Raw genomic sequence first — 14,075 nt, forward strand, 5'->3', positions numbered from 1 at the left:
TTTCAGCTGGACTGTTTCTGGGAAACCACAAACAGAAAATGTCAACATTTGACATCGCTCTCCAGTTGTGCATGAAGCTTAACCACAGTTTGGTCTACAATGCATATTTCTCGTATGCTGTATTTCAACCAACATTGGTTTGGCTTACATGTTGGAACGTCTGAGAGCTTTTTTTTTCTTTTTTGCCACAACCCTATCAAGCTGTGCGTTTTTGTTTTGAATACAAAACCAAAAGTTACCACGGAATTCTGTATTACAATGTTTGCTATTCGCTTTATTCTGCTAACCTAACAAAACTGAGGATCTCTTAACAATGGACCTTTTAGAATAATGTTTACATAAAAAAAGAAGTTGCATTGGTTGCTGCACTGAATCAGATATCTTGGTCTTGACCCAAAGGTCAAGACTAGAACTAAGACAAAATAAAGACTTTGAAAATCATGAGGGCTGACCCCTTTCAAGACCAGAGCTAAACCAGTAGAAGACAGGCCCCAAAGAAATGTATTATTTTATTTTACTGACATTTAAAGCTGCCAAGTTATCAAACATATAATTTGCATGTTAAAGTTTGGGACTGGACCCTCATATTGGTATTGATATTATCTCAAATTCTTGTGCAACACTTCAGAGTTTTGTATTTCCAACTCTGGAACATTTCAGGAAATAAAAGCCGAAATGGCACTTGGACAAAAATTGTGATTGTTACACCGACAAACACGACACGTAAAAAAAAATAAAAGAAGAAAAATCTTCACAGAGTTCAATGTTAAATGTCCCATGCTTTTAGAATAACAGAATAATGTGAAAGGAGTTCAACAGACAAAATTCTCACAAAGCAACGGAAATCATCAAGATTGAGATACAAGCTTGTTTTTCTTGTTTTTTTTTGACTGCACCAAAAAAAGCTGAAATTAATTAAAATGGGACTAAAAACAGAACGGTCACGTTGAAAAGATCTTGAATGGGCAAAAAATAAAAATGCCACTGAGTTAGATAAGGAGCCGGGCGCTTACAGCGCTTAATAACAGTGACGCACAAACCTAATGCAAATGAACGCAAAGCAAAAATAAACCAGTGTCAAAACAGGATTGATCATAGGTGGGAGGACAGCCCGGAAAGAATTAGATAATGAGACGGCATTAATCTCATCCACGTTTCTTTTACTGGAGGTCACACAACTGTCAGCTTTTGTCAGCTGTGAAAACAGCCATTCATGTAACGGAGGAAACTTCATTTTGCTACGGGTGCCAAGGTGAATAACGTGACAGAATAATGTCAACATAAATCAGTAACAGTCTTCAAGTAGTCAGCTAAAAGCAGAGCTACATGGATGAGTGGATCTGGAAAACTTCCAAGTTTATAAAAAAGATGAAAATCTGGATCTCTCTTTTTCAACTCCATTTCAACCTAATTTAACTGTCAACTCTTTAAAGCAGTTTTGAAATTTGTTGCACTTAAACTGGATGATTTAAGGAAATCGAAATTCACCAGGCTATCACTGCAAACCCCTGTGCCTGACACAGCACATTTCATCCCCCCCCCGTCTCTCTTTCTATGTGATGGTCACTATGGTGATCATCAAGCTTTGACCAAAGAGCATTTTGTATAATGAGGAAAAACCAAATGTGAGCTCGAGAAAACTTTGGCTGTGCTTATGTGCTTTTCCTCCCACAACGTTTCTGAATGACTCACAGGGCTGCTTGATAGAGATGAGAGCTTTTACCAAGCAGGCGAGAAAATGGTTATTCTGCGTCATTCAAAGGTACAATTAGCTGTGTGGCAGCTTACAGAGCACCTGAATGCGTGGTACAGAGCCAGGTTGGTCGCTATTGTTGATTTTTGGCAGAAGAAAAACAAATAGTGGGTGCAAAGCTGAGTATTTTCTTCATTATAATACAAATAAAACAAAAAGGCATTTATGAATCCTCTTTTATTTTTTTACTTTTTGTTACATCGTTTTGTGGTTGGACATGGAGGAAATTACGTTATAAAGGATTGTTTGTTTGTGGATAGGACAGCAACTTCACTCAGCCATAACTTTAGCAGAACATTTTTCATAAGCAGAAATTCTAACAGAAGTATTGTTTGCTATAACACTTATGTAAAGGAAGATGGAAAAACTTACAATAGAAGAAGCTGACTTCACTTTTTTTCTATTTACGTTCAATAAATACATAGACACAAAGCTAAAAAACCTTTCAGCTTTAAACTCCTGAGTTATTGCTTCAAAGGTTGCAATTAATTCTCGTTTTTCAGCAAATACTGTTTTCTGCTCTGTTTGCTGATACATTTCCAGACAAAGTAAACAAGTAAATAGGCCTCTAGTGAAGCTGGCACTTGACTGTTTTCTGTTTTAAATGTGTTGCATGACTTTCAGCTCTAGCACAAAAAATACAACATTTAAACCGATGTCAGAATAACATTTTGTTCAGATTAGTGAAACTTTGGTGCTCATCTCCAGCGGTCATTGGGCAAGAAGTGGGGAAGCTCTGCACAGGATTTACGGATGTTAACATGCATATTTATTGGACACAAACAGCCCACACATACAGTGGGAGAACATTTAAACTTCAAACTTGAACCCAGGACCTTATAGCTGCAAGGCAACAGTGCAAAAAGCGGTGAAGGTCTGGGTAATCTTAAAAACATTACATTTGTACACCTATTTGTTCTACACCTTGTGTCAAATAAAGCACTAAATTTAACTATTTTCATTTATTCACAAACTTCAACATATTGACTGATTGGTCAACAGAAAAGATGGATTTGAATTTCAAATGTATGCATTTTATGTAGGTTTTATTGACTAGCAGGGGCTTTTGAAAGAGAACGATAACTCTTTTATTTTCACATTCAAATCTCAAGTCAGGTAGCCCCAAAAACACCAAAAAAAGATCAAAAAGGCTTTTAAGGTATGAATAATTTGTGACGAAATATGTTTTGTAAAGTTTTTTAATGGCTTAATATAATATTTTCACAAAATCTCATTGTGGTCTCATCTCTGATCAAGTTCTTTATATCAAGGAGGAATTTATTTGTACAATGAAAACTCACATTCATGAAATTATGTAGGGTTAGTGACTAGGGCTGTAGAGATATAATAATCTCACTATACGATACACGATATTCTGCTCACAATACGATATATATTGCAAAATTCAGGAAACGATACAATTCAATACAATACACTTTTGCGATTTTCTGAAAGATTTTAGAGGGACAGAGTGATTTTGGTGACATTTTGTGACTGTTATAGAGTTGGACTGAATTAATTTAACTGAAAAATGATTAAAAGCACCAACTACACAATACCTGGCTCTGGTTGGACATGGACACAGACTAAAAGTCGACAGCTGGACAAAATGAATAAAAAAAGTAGTGAAAAAACATGTTCCTTTTAATTGAAACAGTACAAACTGTAGCTTACATGCATTTGTAAAGTAAATAAAGTGCACCAAGTACCCTGCTCTGAATAGTTTGATACCTTTTTAACCTTGACACTTAACATCTGAAGAAATCACTCCTGATGACCTAATCACTCTCCCAGCGAAGCAAGCAGTGAGTGAGCAAGGTGGATGTTACGATACTTGCGGATGAATATCGATTTTTTTCTAGGAAAGAAAATATGGATATACATTGCAAAATCGATATTATTACACAGCCCTATTAGTGACATAACAACTAGGGACAAAATTAAATTATTATTACATTTTTGCTGTTTGCTAAACTCTGAAAATGTTTTGTCGTCATAATTATCCCATGTTGACTGTCATTCTGAGAGCTATTCATTTCTCCTCTTCCTGTCACAGTTCTTCTTTTACATAACATGAAAAAAAAAAACATAATAGCAGAGCTCAAATCTATTTTCCCACAAAGGCTGGACTGAAAAACGCCAACGTGCTCATTATTCTTAACTGCTTCCTGTGCTTTGGGTCTGCGTTTCCTCAAAATAGTCTTAGTAAAAACAGAAGTTAAACTGGAGATGGGAGAGTGACAGCAATGTGTAAGGTTTGAAGAACAGCCCAAAAGTTTTTTGTGGGAGTAATCCGGTGAAAATAAAAGATTATTTCACTAAGAAGATTTTTTTCATGTTATAATTGAAATAATCTGCCAGCGGAACTAAAACTTTTTCACAAACATTAAGTAATTATTGACTTAAAACAAATTCCCATATCTGTAAATTAGCCCAAAAATACTTAATACGATTTCGTATTTTTGTAATAGAACTTAAAAAATTACTGCAGTTATTGTCACACCGCAGAAAATGATGGGCAGGTGTTATGCCCAGAAAAGCCCGCCTGCCCAAATTTGCATCCCCTGTCGCGGGAGCGCGCATCGCTCTAAGCTCTCGCATATTGACGAGGAAACGGATAAAAATATGACCGAAGAGAAAATTTTAAAGATAATTGTAACATTATCACGTTTCTCAACCGTGTAATCCCTAATACGGTGGGTTTTATTTCGCAAATTATTTGAAATAAATACGGTTTTTACACTTTTATTGACACAATGAGTCGAACTTTTTTTCAGTCCGTGTCTGTTGTAAACGTTCTCCGCAAATGGTTTGAAATTCTCTGCTTTGTCTTTTGATATCATAATAGCTCAAAAGCATTGCAACAGAGACCCATTATGTAGAGCATTTTATATCATGCTTCACTTCTAGTCTGTTAATGTGGGAGGGAATGCAACTTAATTTATGAGCCTGAAAATATTTGCATCCGTCTTGTTGGTATGAAACTTATAGCATTAGCTCAGAGAACAAGTGTCATTACGTAGAAGAGATTAAATCATTTCAGCTCTTTATTTCCCCCAATTAGCACAGGGATGCATGTTTTGGCAATATAGATTTTGAGCCTGCCACAATATGCATCCCTTCTCTATTCCCCTCAAATATTATCCTATCGATATAAAACATATACCAGCAGTTATTGGAACTACTCAGATTATGTAGAAAAAGTTATTTCACTATTAACTCTTGAATTCTTTAAATTAGCACAGGGATGCGTTTTTGGGCAAAATTTCCAGCCTGCCAAAATATGCATCCCTTATCTATTCCCCTCAAATATTATCCTATTGATTTAAAACTTATACCAGCAGTTCTTGGAGCTACTCTCATTATGTAGAAACAGTTATTTTACTTTTAACTTTTTATTTCTCAAAATTAGCACAGGGATGCATTTTTGGGCAATATGGATTTCCAGCCTGCCAAAATATGCATCCCTTATCTATTCCCCTCAAATATTATCCTATTGATTTAAAACTTATAACAGCAGTTCATGGAGCTACTCTCATTATGTAGAAAAAGTTATTTCATTCTTAACTCTTTAATTCTTCAAATTAGCACAGGGATGCGTTTTTGGGCAATATGGATTTCCAGCCTGCCAAAATACGCATCCCCTGTCTATTCTCCTTAAATATTATTATAGTGATTTAAAACTTATACCATCAGTTCTTGGAGCTACTCTCATTATGTAGACAAAGTTATTTCACTCTTAACTCTCTAATTATTAAAATTAGCACAGGGATGCATTTTTGGGCAATATGGATTTCCAGCCTGCCAAAATATGCACCCCTCTCTATTCCCTTCAAATATTATCCAATTGATTTAAAACTTATAACAGCATTTCTTGGAGCTACTCTCATTATGTAGAAATAGTTATTTTACTTTTAACTCTTTATTTCTCAAAGTTAGCACAGGGATGCATTTTTGGGCAATATGGATCCCAGTGCTAATTTGAAGAATTGAAGAGTTAAGAGTGAAATAACTTTTTCTACATAATGAGGGTAGCTCCAAGAACTGCTGTTATAAGTTTTAAATCAATTGGATAATATTTGAGGGGAATAGAGAGTGGTGCATATTTTGGCAGGCTGGAAATCCATATTGCCCAAAAATGCATCCCTGTGCTAATTTGAAGAATTAGAGAGTTAAGAGTGAAATAACTTTTTCTACATAATGAGAGTAGCTCCAAGAACTGCTGTTATAAGTTTTAAATCAATTGGATAATATTTGAGGGGAATAGAGAGGGGTGCATATTTTGACAGGCTGGAAATCCATATTGCCCAAAAATGCATCCCTCTGCTAACTTTGAGAAATAAAGAGTTAAAAGTAAAATAACTATTTCTACATAATGAGAGTAGCTCCATGAACTGCTGTTATAAGTTTTAAATCAATAGGATAACATTTGAGGGGAATAGAGAGGGGATGCATATTTTGGCAGGCTGGAAATCCATATTGCCCAAAAATGCATCCCTGTGCTAACTTTGAGAAATAAAGAGTTAAAAGTAAAATAACTATTTCTACATAATGAGAGTAGCTCCAAGAACTGATAGTACAAGTTTTAAATCACTATAATAATATTTAAGGAGAATAGACAGGGGATGCGTATTTTGGCAGGCCATCCATATTGCCCAAAAACGCATCCCTGTGCTAATTTGAAGAATTAGAGAGTTAAGAGTGAAATAACTGTTTCTACATAATGAGAGTAGCTCCAAGAACTGCTGGTATAAGTTTTAAATCAATAGGATAATATTTGAGGGGAATAGATAAGGGATGCATATTTTGGCAGGCTGGAAATTTTGCCCAAAAACGCATCCCTGTGCTAATTTAAAGAATTCAAGAGTTAATAGTGAAATAACTTTTTCTACATAATCTGAGTAGTTCCAATAACTTCTGGTATAAGTTTTATATCGATAGGATAATATTTGAGGGGAATAGAGAAGGGATGCATATTGTGGCAGGCTCAAAATCTATATTACCAAAACATGCATCCCTGTGCTAATTGGGGGAAATAAAGAGCTGAAATGATTTAATCTCTTCTAAGTAATGACACTTGTTCTCTGAGCTAATGCTATAAGTTTCATACCAACAAGACGGATGCAAATATTTTCAGGCTCATAAATTAAGTTGCATTCCCTCCCACATTAACAGACTAGAAGAGAAGCATGATATAAAATGCTCTACATAATGGGTCTCTGTTGCAATGCTTTTGAGCTATTATGGTATCAAAAGACAAAGCAGAGAATTTCAAACCATTTGCGGAGAACGTTTACAACAGACACGGACTGAAAAAAAGTTCGACTCATTGTGTCAATAAAAGTGTAAAAACCGTATTTATTTCAAATAATTTGCGAAATAAAACCCACCGTATTAGGGATTACATGGTTAGGAAACGTGATAATGTTACAAATATCTTTAAAATTTCCTCTTCGGTCATATTTTTATCCGTTTCCTCGTCAATATGCGAGAGCTTAGAGCGATGCGCGCTCCCGCGACAGGGGATGCAAATTTGGGCAGGCGGGCTTTTCTGGGCATAACACCGGCTTCACATCTAGCTCGGCAATGCAGCTATACCGAAGCACCTTTGTTCTGTCATTCCCTACCCATCAGAGGCTACTAGCGTTATGATCTACACATTCTAATACTCATTTTACCTGCGAACAGAAAGTACAGCGGTTACATTAGCTGCTCCTAACACCTGCTGCAACAAGCTGTCCTTTCAGCAATGGCGGACTCCTTCAGCCTGCCAGAGCGTCACCCGCTGTTGCATATGGTGCTGAGCGCCCTCCGATGGCGAAACCCAAACATTGTTAAATCTAATAAATTCTAACGCTAGTTTCTGGCTGAGTGATCGTCACGAAAACAAATTGGGGGCGGGTGGCTTCTAGTATCATTACTCACTTTTCATAGTGCCACATTATGTTGTTATTCCAATCGGAAAGTCATTACTGGTATAGCCAATAACAAAATAACAAAATTTGCTATTGGCTATGAATGACAACTACTAAGGCTATTATTGACAAATTTTGTAGTTCAAGCTTTGTTCTAAGATACACTTTCAACAAGTCTCATGTCATCTATATGTAAAATCTTGGGCTGTTTTAATGCCACACGCAGCTTGATTTCCACTTTAAATTAATTTTTCTGCAGCGCTAATGTTTATATTCAGCTTGATTTCATGAAGATGTTGGCATTAAACATTGGTTTGGTCAATCCTCCCATCCTCAATCATGATGAAGGAGAAACCTTAATGTTCCTATAAGTGATAAATGGTTAACCTTGTTGTTTTGCTTTCACTTTTTAGCATTTGTGGGCTTTCAAGTTTAAACTAACGCAGTATTTGTTTGGTACTTGTGCGTACTGAGGGCTGTACTGACACACATGCACACTATGCACGTCTGGAAATGCTTTTCCATGACTGTGCCTGTCACCTCTCTTATTCTCATTCTGCCTTGTGCTCCTGTTTATCTGCATTGTGACAGGATTTCTTGTTACCATTAAATAGTAATCTCTTCAGACGACTGCACAAGTTACAAAACATGACCTTGTTGGGTCATGTTTTTCATGCAAGTGCAAATTGCAAATTTCAAGATATTCTTGCTGTGAGAAAACCAGCAGTAACACTGTTCAACCCATCATTTCAGATGTCAATGATTAGGAGGTTTTTGCACTCTTCTAAGAAGTTGTGTTTGTCTGCAACTGGTTTAAAGCTATCTTACAAGAGGAGGTGTGTCTTCAACCAGTAGTTCAAACAGCATATGAATTACTACAGAATAATCAGCTTTTAGGACATAATCCACTACAACCAGGACCAAGTAGCCTTGTCTGGGTCAAGGAGCCTGAGAGGTGACCCCAGTTTGTCCTTCAGTAGTAAAATTTTTTTTTAAAAAGAACATGTCTGTTATGGGAATAGACCTTTCCACTTAAATCCAATTTCTCAAGAGACATAAAAAATTAGATAAGAAGTATAGGGAATGTTCTGTGTCACTTATACAGAAGAAGAAAAAGTAAAAATGAGGGATTAATTTAACTTTCTAGGGGGTCGTCTAGTCTTTTTGTGTAAAGCTGCTGTTACTGCTTGTACTCTTCTTCAGCCAGCTGAATTCAAATTAAATTTATTCATGGACAGGAATGGGCTCCTTGCGTTTCCACTCTAAATTAAAGTTGGTCACATTCAACTGGACGAAGGATCAGAGGGGTCAACTCTCTTTAGTTCTCCAACAATTAACAAAGGAAAAGAACAGAAAAGAGAATCTCAGAAGATACTTTTGAAGCTGGTGGCGAGAACCAATAGAAGAAATATAAAAGTTTGGTTCATTTTTTAAGAGAAGAAAATTACATAAAAAAAGAAATTGATATAAACAGAAGATGGTAAAGGATTGCACAGAGAACTCACTAAAAAATTAATTACAAGAACCACACACAAAAAAAAAATCATGCCTGGCTTTCATATGCACTGGGTGACTGATGTTTTGAACAGCAACATATCACTTCATCGACTAAAATCTAATGAAAGTAAATTGTGTTTCTGTTTTCCTGAGGATGTTAGTAAATGGTGGGTCTTCAAACAGGGGAGCATCACATGTCCCAAACCACAGGAGGTTTTGTCTAGAAAATCAATGTAACTTCTTGGTAAGCAGTGTCTCTTCTACATTAGATGTTTCTTTAGACCCAATTGGGATGTTTCACAGTTGATGGCAGAATGCTGGTTTTCATTATTGCTCGTACAGCCTTATATACCAGTGATTTGTTGATTGGCAGGCTTTACATATTTACCCCAGGAGTAGACTGCTTTGAGTCCTTAGTCTAATTTACTCTTCCCTTCAGCCACAACAGTGTTTATTCCTTGGTGATGCTGATCTGTTGTTGTTCTTGTTAATGTTTGTGACTTTTAAACCTACGTCCCAAAAGAGTGAAAAAGAAAAAGTTCAACATTTTCCCTCTTGAATTTCTTTCTTTGCCATTGGCTGTTTTTGTCAGTTTGCTGACTCCCAATTGGATGCTCCCGGCACCAGGTGTGCTTCATCCATGGGAAATTAACAGGGCGAGGTAAAAGTAAAACATTTCAAATTAAAAGAATGTAAGTAAGACTCTAGGTCAATGATCAAAAACTGATTTCAACACTAAACCACAATCATGGTTTAGTGTTTTTGGCACAAACTTTGCTCAAACTAATGTCAGAGACTGGTACACAGATACGATTAAAACGACCTATTACGGAGTTGGATATTCTCTTAGCTAGAAAACACAGTTTTGCTAATATTTTTTGTTCAATTAGCTAAACAAGACACATTTTCCGTGTGTTTCATTGTCATAAATCCACCTGATTTTAGAAAACTAAAAAAAAAAAGTATGACCGCGGATAGTCTCAAATTAATGAAACTAAATTTAAATCTTGAGTTAAATAAATTCAATGAAATATCTGTGAATGATCAAAAACTGATTTCAAGTTTTAAGTAAAGCTTAAATCAACTTATGTTAACATAAGATGATAGAATAAAAACTATATAACAAATAAAGACAAAAAAATCATTAGCAGAATTAAAAAAAAAATATGTGTAGATTTAAATGTTAGATTTATTTATTTATTTTGTTTCAACTTTGTACCACATTTCTTTGTTTTTTAACACGAAACACATGTAAATAATTTCGGAAACATAAACTCCCAGGTCATTTCATCTCTACATACATACAATGCTCGATCAATTCCTCCTCCTCCTCCATGCTGCTTCCTGGCCTGATTACAGTGTATAGTAAGTACAGGCGGGTAGTGCTTTGCACTCTCGCGCCGAGCTGAACTGCCTTATTACAGTTCTATCTCCTCTCAACAGTCACTACCGATCCAAGTCATTAGACAGCAGAGTGCCTGCTTGAGAGCTCACTGGAGCAGAAAGATAGAGACTGGAAAGGTGGTAGAGGGCAGGGGAGGGGGGCAGAAAGAGAGGAATAGCAGATAAAAAAAAAGAGGAGGAGGTGAACAAATGCCTCACTGTCACTGTCTGGTGAGGAGGATAGCATCAAAGCGGGACGAGGGAAGACGAAAGAGGGGGAAAAGAACAAGACTGATGTTGACTAAATACGGCGAAACATTAGAGAGATTCAGGAGTGAAATGTGAGAACATAGACCAGTGCTGATGGAGGAAGTCTAAAAGGAAAAGTGAATTGTGTTGAAGAAAAGAAAGAATGAAAGTTGAAGCAAAGAGTGCGGAGTGTGGGCAGCAGAAAAAGACGCAAAATGACATGACGAGGCAGGATGGAAAACGGCAGTGAGTCAGAAATAGCGAAAGGCTGGATCGAAGGAAAAATAAATCCAGTCACACTTAAGCAGAGTGGAGAAAGAGAGAAAATTGAAGAAAAAGTAGCACTTGAGGCCGACTTGAGAGTTGCTGTCACTGTCTGTCTGAGGTGAAGAGTCTGTAGTTGGGAAGAGCAAAGGAGTTACCCTGGCAAACACTGATGCGTCTTATCTTTGGATTGAAGGGTGCATTCGCACGCTGTCAAACAGGAAGAGAGTCCCACATCTGAAACATGGCAACAGACTTTACACGACTGTCAAAGGTTCAGGTTACTGTATGAACCTAAAGGCAACAGAGAGACAATATTCACATTGTTGCAACTAGACACATTTTTTTTATTAATTATTGTGATATGCACACTTATTGAATAAGACAGTGCTGCAACATCTAATTACCATTATGCAGAAAGTAACTACGGTAATCATAGCACACTTAAATATAGAGGATTTTCTCTTTGGAATAACCTACCACCAACTCTTCAATCCAGTGGTGGAAAGCATTCAAAAAACTTTTAAAATCTATTTGATTTTTTTTTTGTTCCTTTTAAATATGTGTGTATTTGACTTTTATTCCTGCTGTTATGAGGTCGAGGTTATAGGGGAGGTGGCCTTATGAGACTTTAGGGTCTTCTTGACCTTTCCTGCACAGACAATTCAAGAGAAAAATGACAAACAGATGTGGAGCTTATTTTAGAGAGGTAGTCAGCATATCTGTTTACTGTTGTCTAAATTGTTTAAAGTAAATCAAATCCAAAGTTGTGTAAACTAAAAGTCTGTCTTCATTGCAAAAAGCTTCTTGAAGCTGTAGAAACTAATCAATGATCGATTCAAGTTTGTATGGAAATAGACTTTATGAGGCACGCGTTTAATAGATAGTTTTGTTTTTTGTTTTTGTTCATTTTCTGTCCTTTCTTCTCCCTGTTTCTCTCTGGCACTGTAGAAACTGCTGTCTGTTTATTAGACTAGGTGCAACATGACACATCCTCTGAGCCCAGACCCTGTTTTCAGTAGGTATGAGAAGTCCAGTCGTGAGCAGACACCTAAACATTTGTCATAATTTTGTATTTAACAGATGTGACTCACAGCTCAATGAGGGGGCGCTCAGCGTTGGACACTGACACTTTTATTAAGTGGGTTCTGAAAAAAAAAAATTCTCAGTATGTAGGCAAAATGTAGCCTGACTAGTTTTATTTTTTATGTTGTGATTCTAAAATTCAACGTTTTATTCTTTGATAATGTGAACGCTCCTTGATGAAGTTTTTTACTTAGTCCAAATAACATAAAATGAGAAAATCAGTATCTTTACTATTTAAAGAGTAATAAATTGTTTAACCCATTTTTATTTTCTATTAGCCTATGATTTTTTTAAGTTGACTGTCTGATGTGAAATCATCTCTCACTTTATCCCAGATCTGCTTCTGATTGGTTGATGAACGCCTTGTGATGGCTCTTTCTTCTGAAGATTATGTCTCCAATTGAGTTGTCCAGTTTTAGTAAGGAGTCCACCAATAAACATCGTCCTACTAAGTTACACATTACTTTTCACCCTTTTGGATTAGACTGTGATAAATATTGTTTGTATCTTATTTGACTATTTTTGTGTAAGATCCCAACTTTCCCCCATCCAGCCTCGAATGCCTGCTTAGCACCACTTCTCTAAGATACGTTCTCTTTACGTCTAAGCTAACTGCAAATCCAACAATATGTGCCAGAATAAACAACCTTTAAGCTTTAGAGTGGCTTTCTGGCTGAAAAGAAAAATAAATCTGTCTGGGCTCAAATTTTCTTGACAGCTCAGCTGAGAGATAAGAGTGTAAGAAGTACATTAGCAGAAGTTTAGTCGGTTCTGTAAGAGAGCCATTGACCTGACTCTGTGCATAGAAAGAGTCCTATTGAACTATTGTACAACTGTTTTCTTACCTGTGGATGTCGGATTGTTTAAGTTGAAGATGAAACTTAAACTCTACTTAACTCTTTAGGATCACTCATGGAGTATTGAATCTACACATGGTCAGACGATCATTTATTATTAAAGAGAAAACCAAACAGGGACTGTGACTTTAATGAAAAAGCAACCTCCACTTGACCCAGTAGAACGCTGTGGACTCCACCCCATTGATCTCCAGCAGAGACGCTCTTTTCACAGTGGGAGAAAATTAAAAGCATCCACCACACTTCTTCATTTTCTCACATTTATATTCATTTAACATGTTTGTTTTTTTTAAACACAGGCATAGATTGCAAGCTGAGAAAGACGGTCAGCAGAATTTATGCCATTCTGTTCTGGTACAGTTTTGGTTCTGAAAGCTGTCGGGTTCAGGTGGTTCAGAAACACTGAATTCACTGCCCTTCTTTGTTTCCTCTCTTGTATTGACATACAAAATAAAACAAAGTGATCAACTCCCTTCTGAAAGACGCCTAAATGATCTCTGATCAATGCAGATGATAAGATTTTATACTTGTGGCATCATCATAAGATGTCCGTCTTGAAGTAGAATTAAAGTAGAGCTGTTTGTTCTGAGTCTTGCTTAATAAATCATTTGTATGTATGTTTGATTGATAAAAGATTTTCGTTCTAGTTGAATGTCCTACTTGATCTTGAGCTATCTTATATTTATCTTTCATTAATTCTGAAAAACTCTTAGAAAAACTTTAGAGGAATATGAAGAAGTCTCATTCCCTGTTAGACATAATCACTCTCTACAACCTTCAGGTTTGTAGATCAAACCTTATCTTGTGACATTTTTGCCATAATAGTTAGGTCACTGTTTCCCTTTCTTTGACAGTTTGCAGCTCATGTTCATCTACACTTTTCCTCTCAATCCCTTGTTCGCTGTCCATCCCTCTGCTCAGTCTTTTCAGTTTCAGTTTCAGTTTCCATTTTCTTTTTTTTTCCTTTTTCTGTCTAGACGACTTGAAAGAAATCTCGCCCTGTGATTTTAAACCTTCCTGCCAGCTCATCCAACCTCCCGAGGACAAAGGAGAATGCAAAATGCTTGTACT

This window comes from Poecilia reticulata, chromosome 8, assembly GCF_904066995.2.
Source record: "Poecilia reticulata chromosome 8, P_reticulata-male-v2, whole genome shotgun sequence".
NCBI lineage: Eukaryota > Metazoa > Chordata > Actinopteri > Cyprinodontiformes > Poeciliidae > Poecilia > Poecilia reticulata.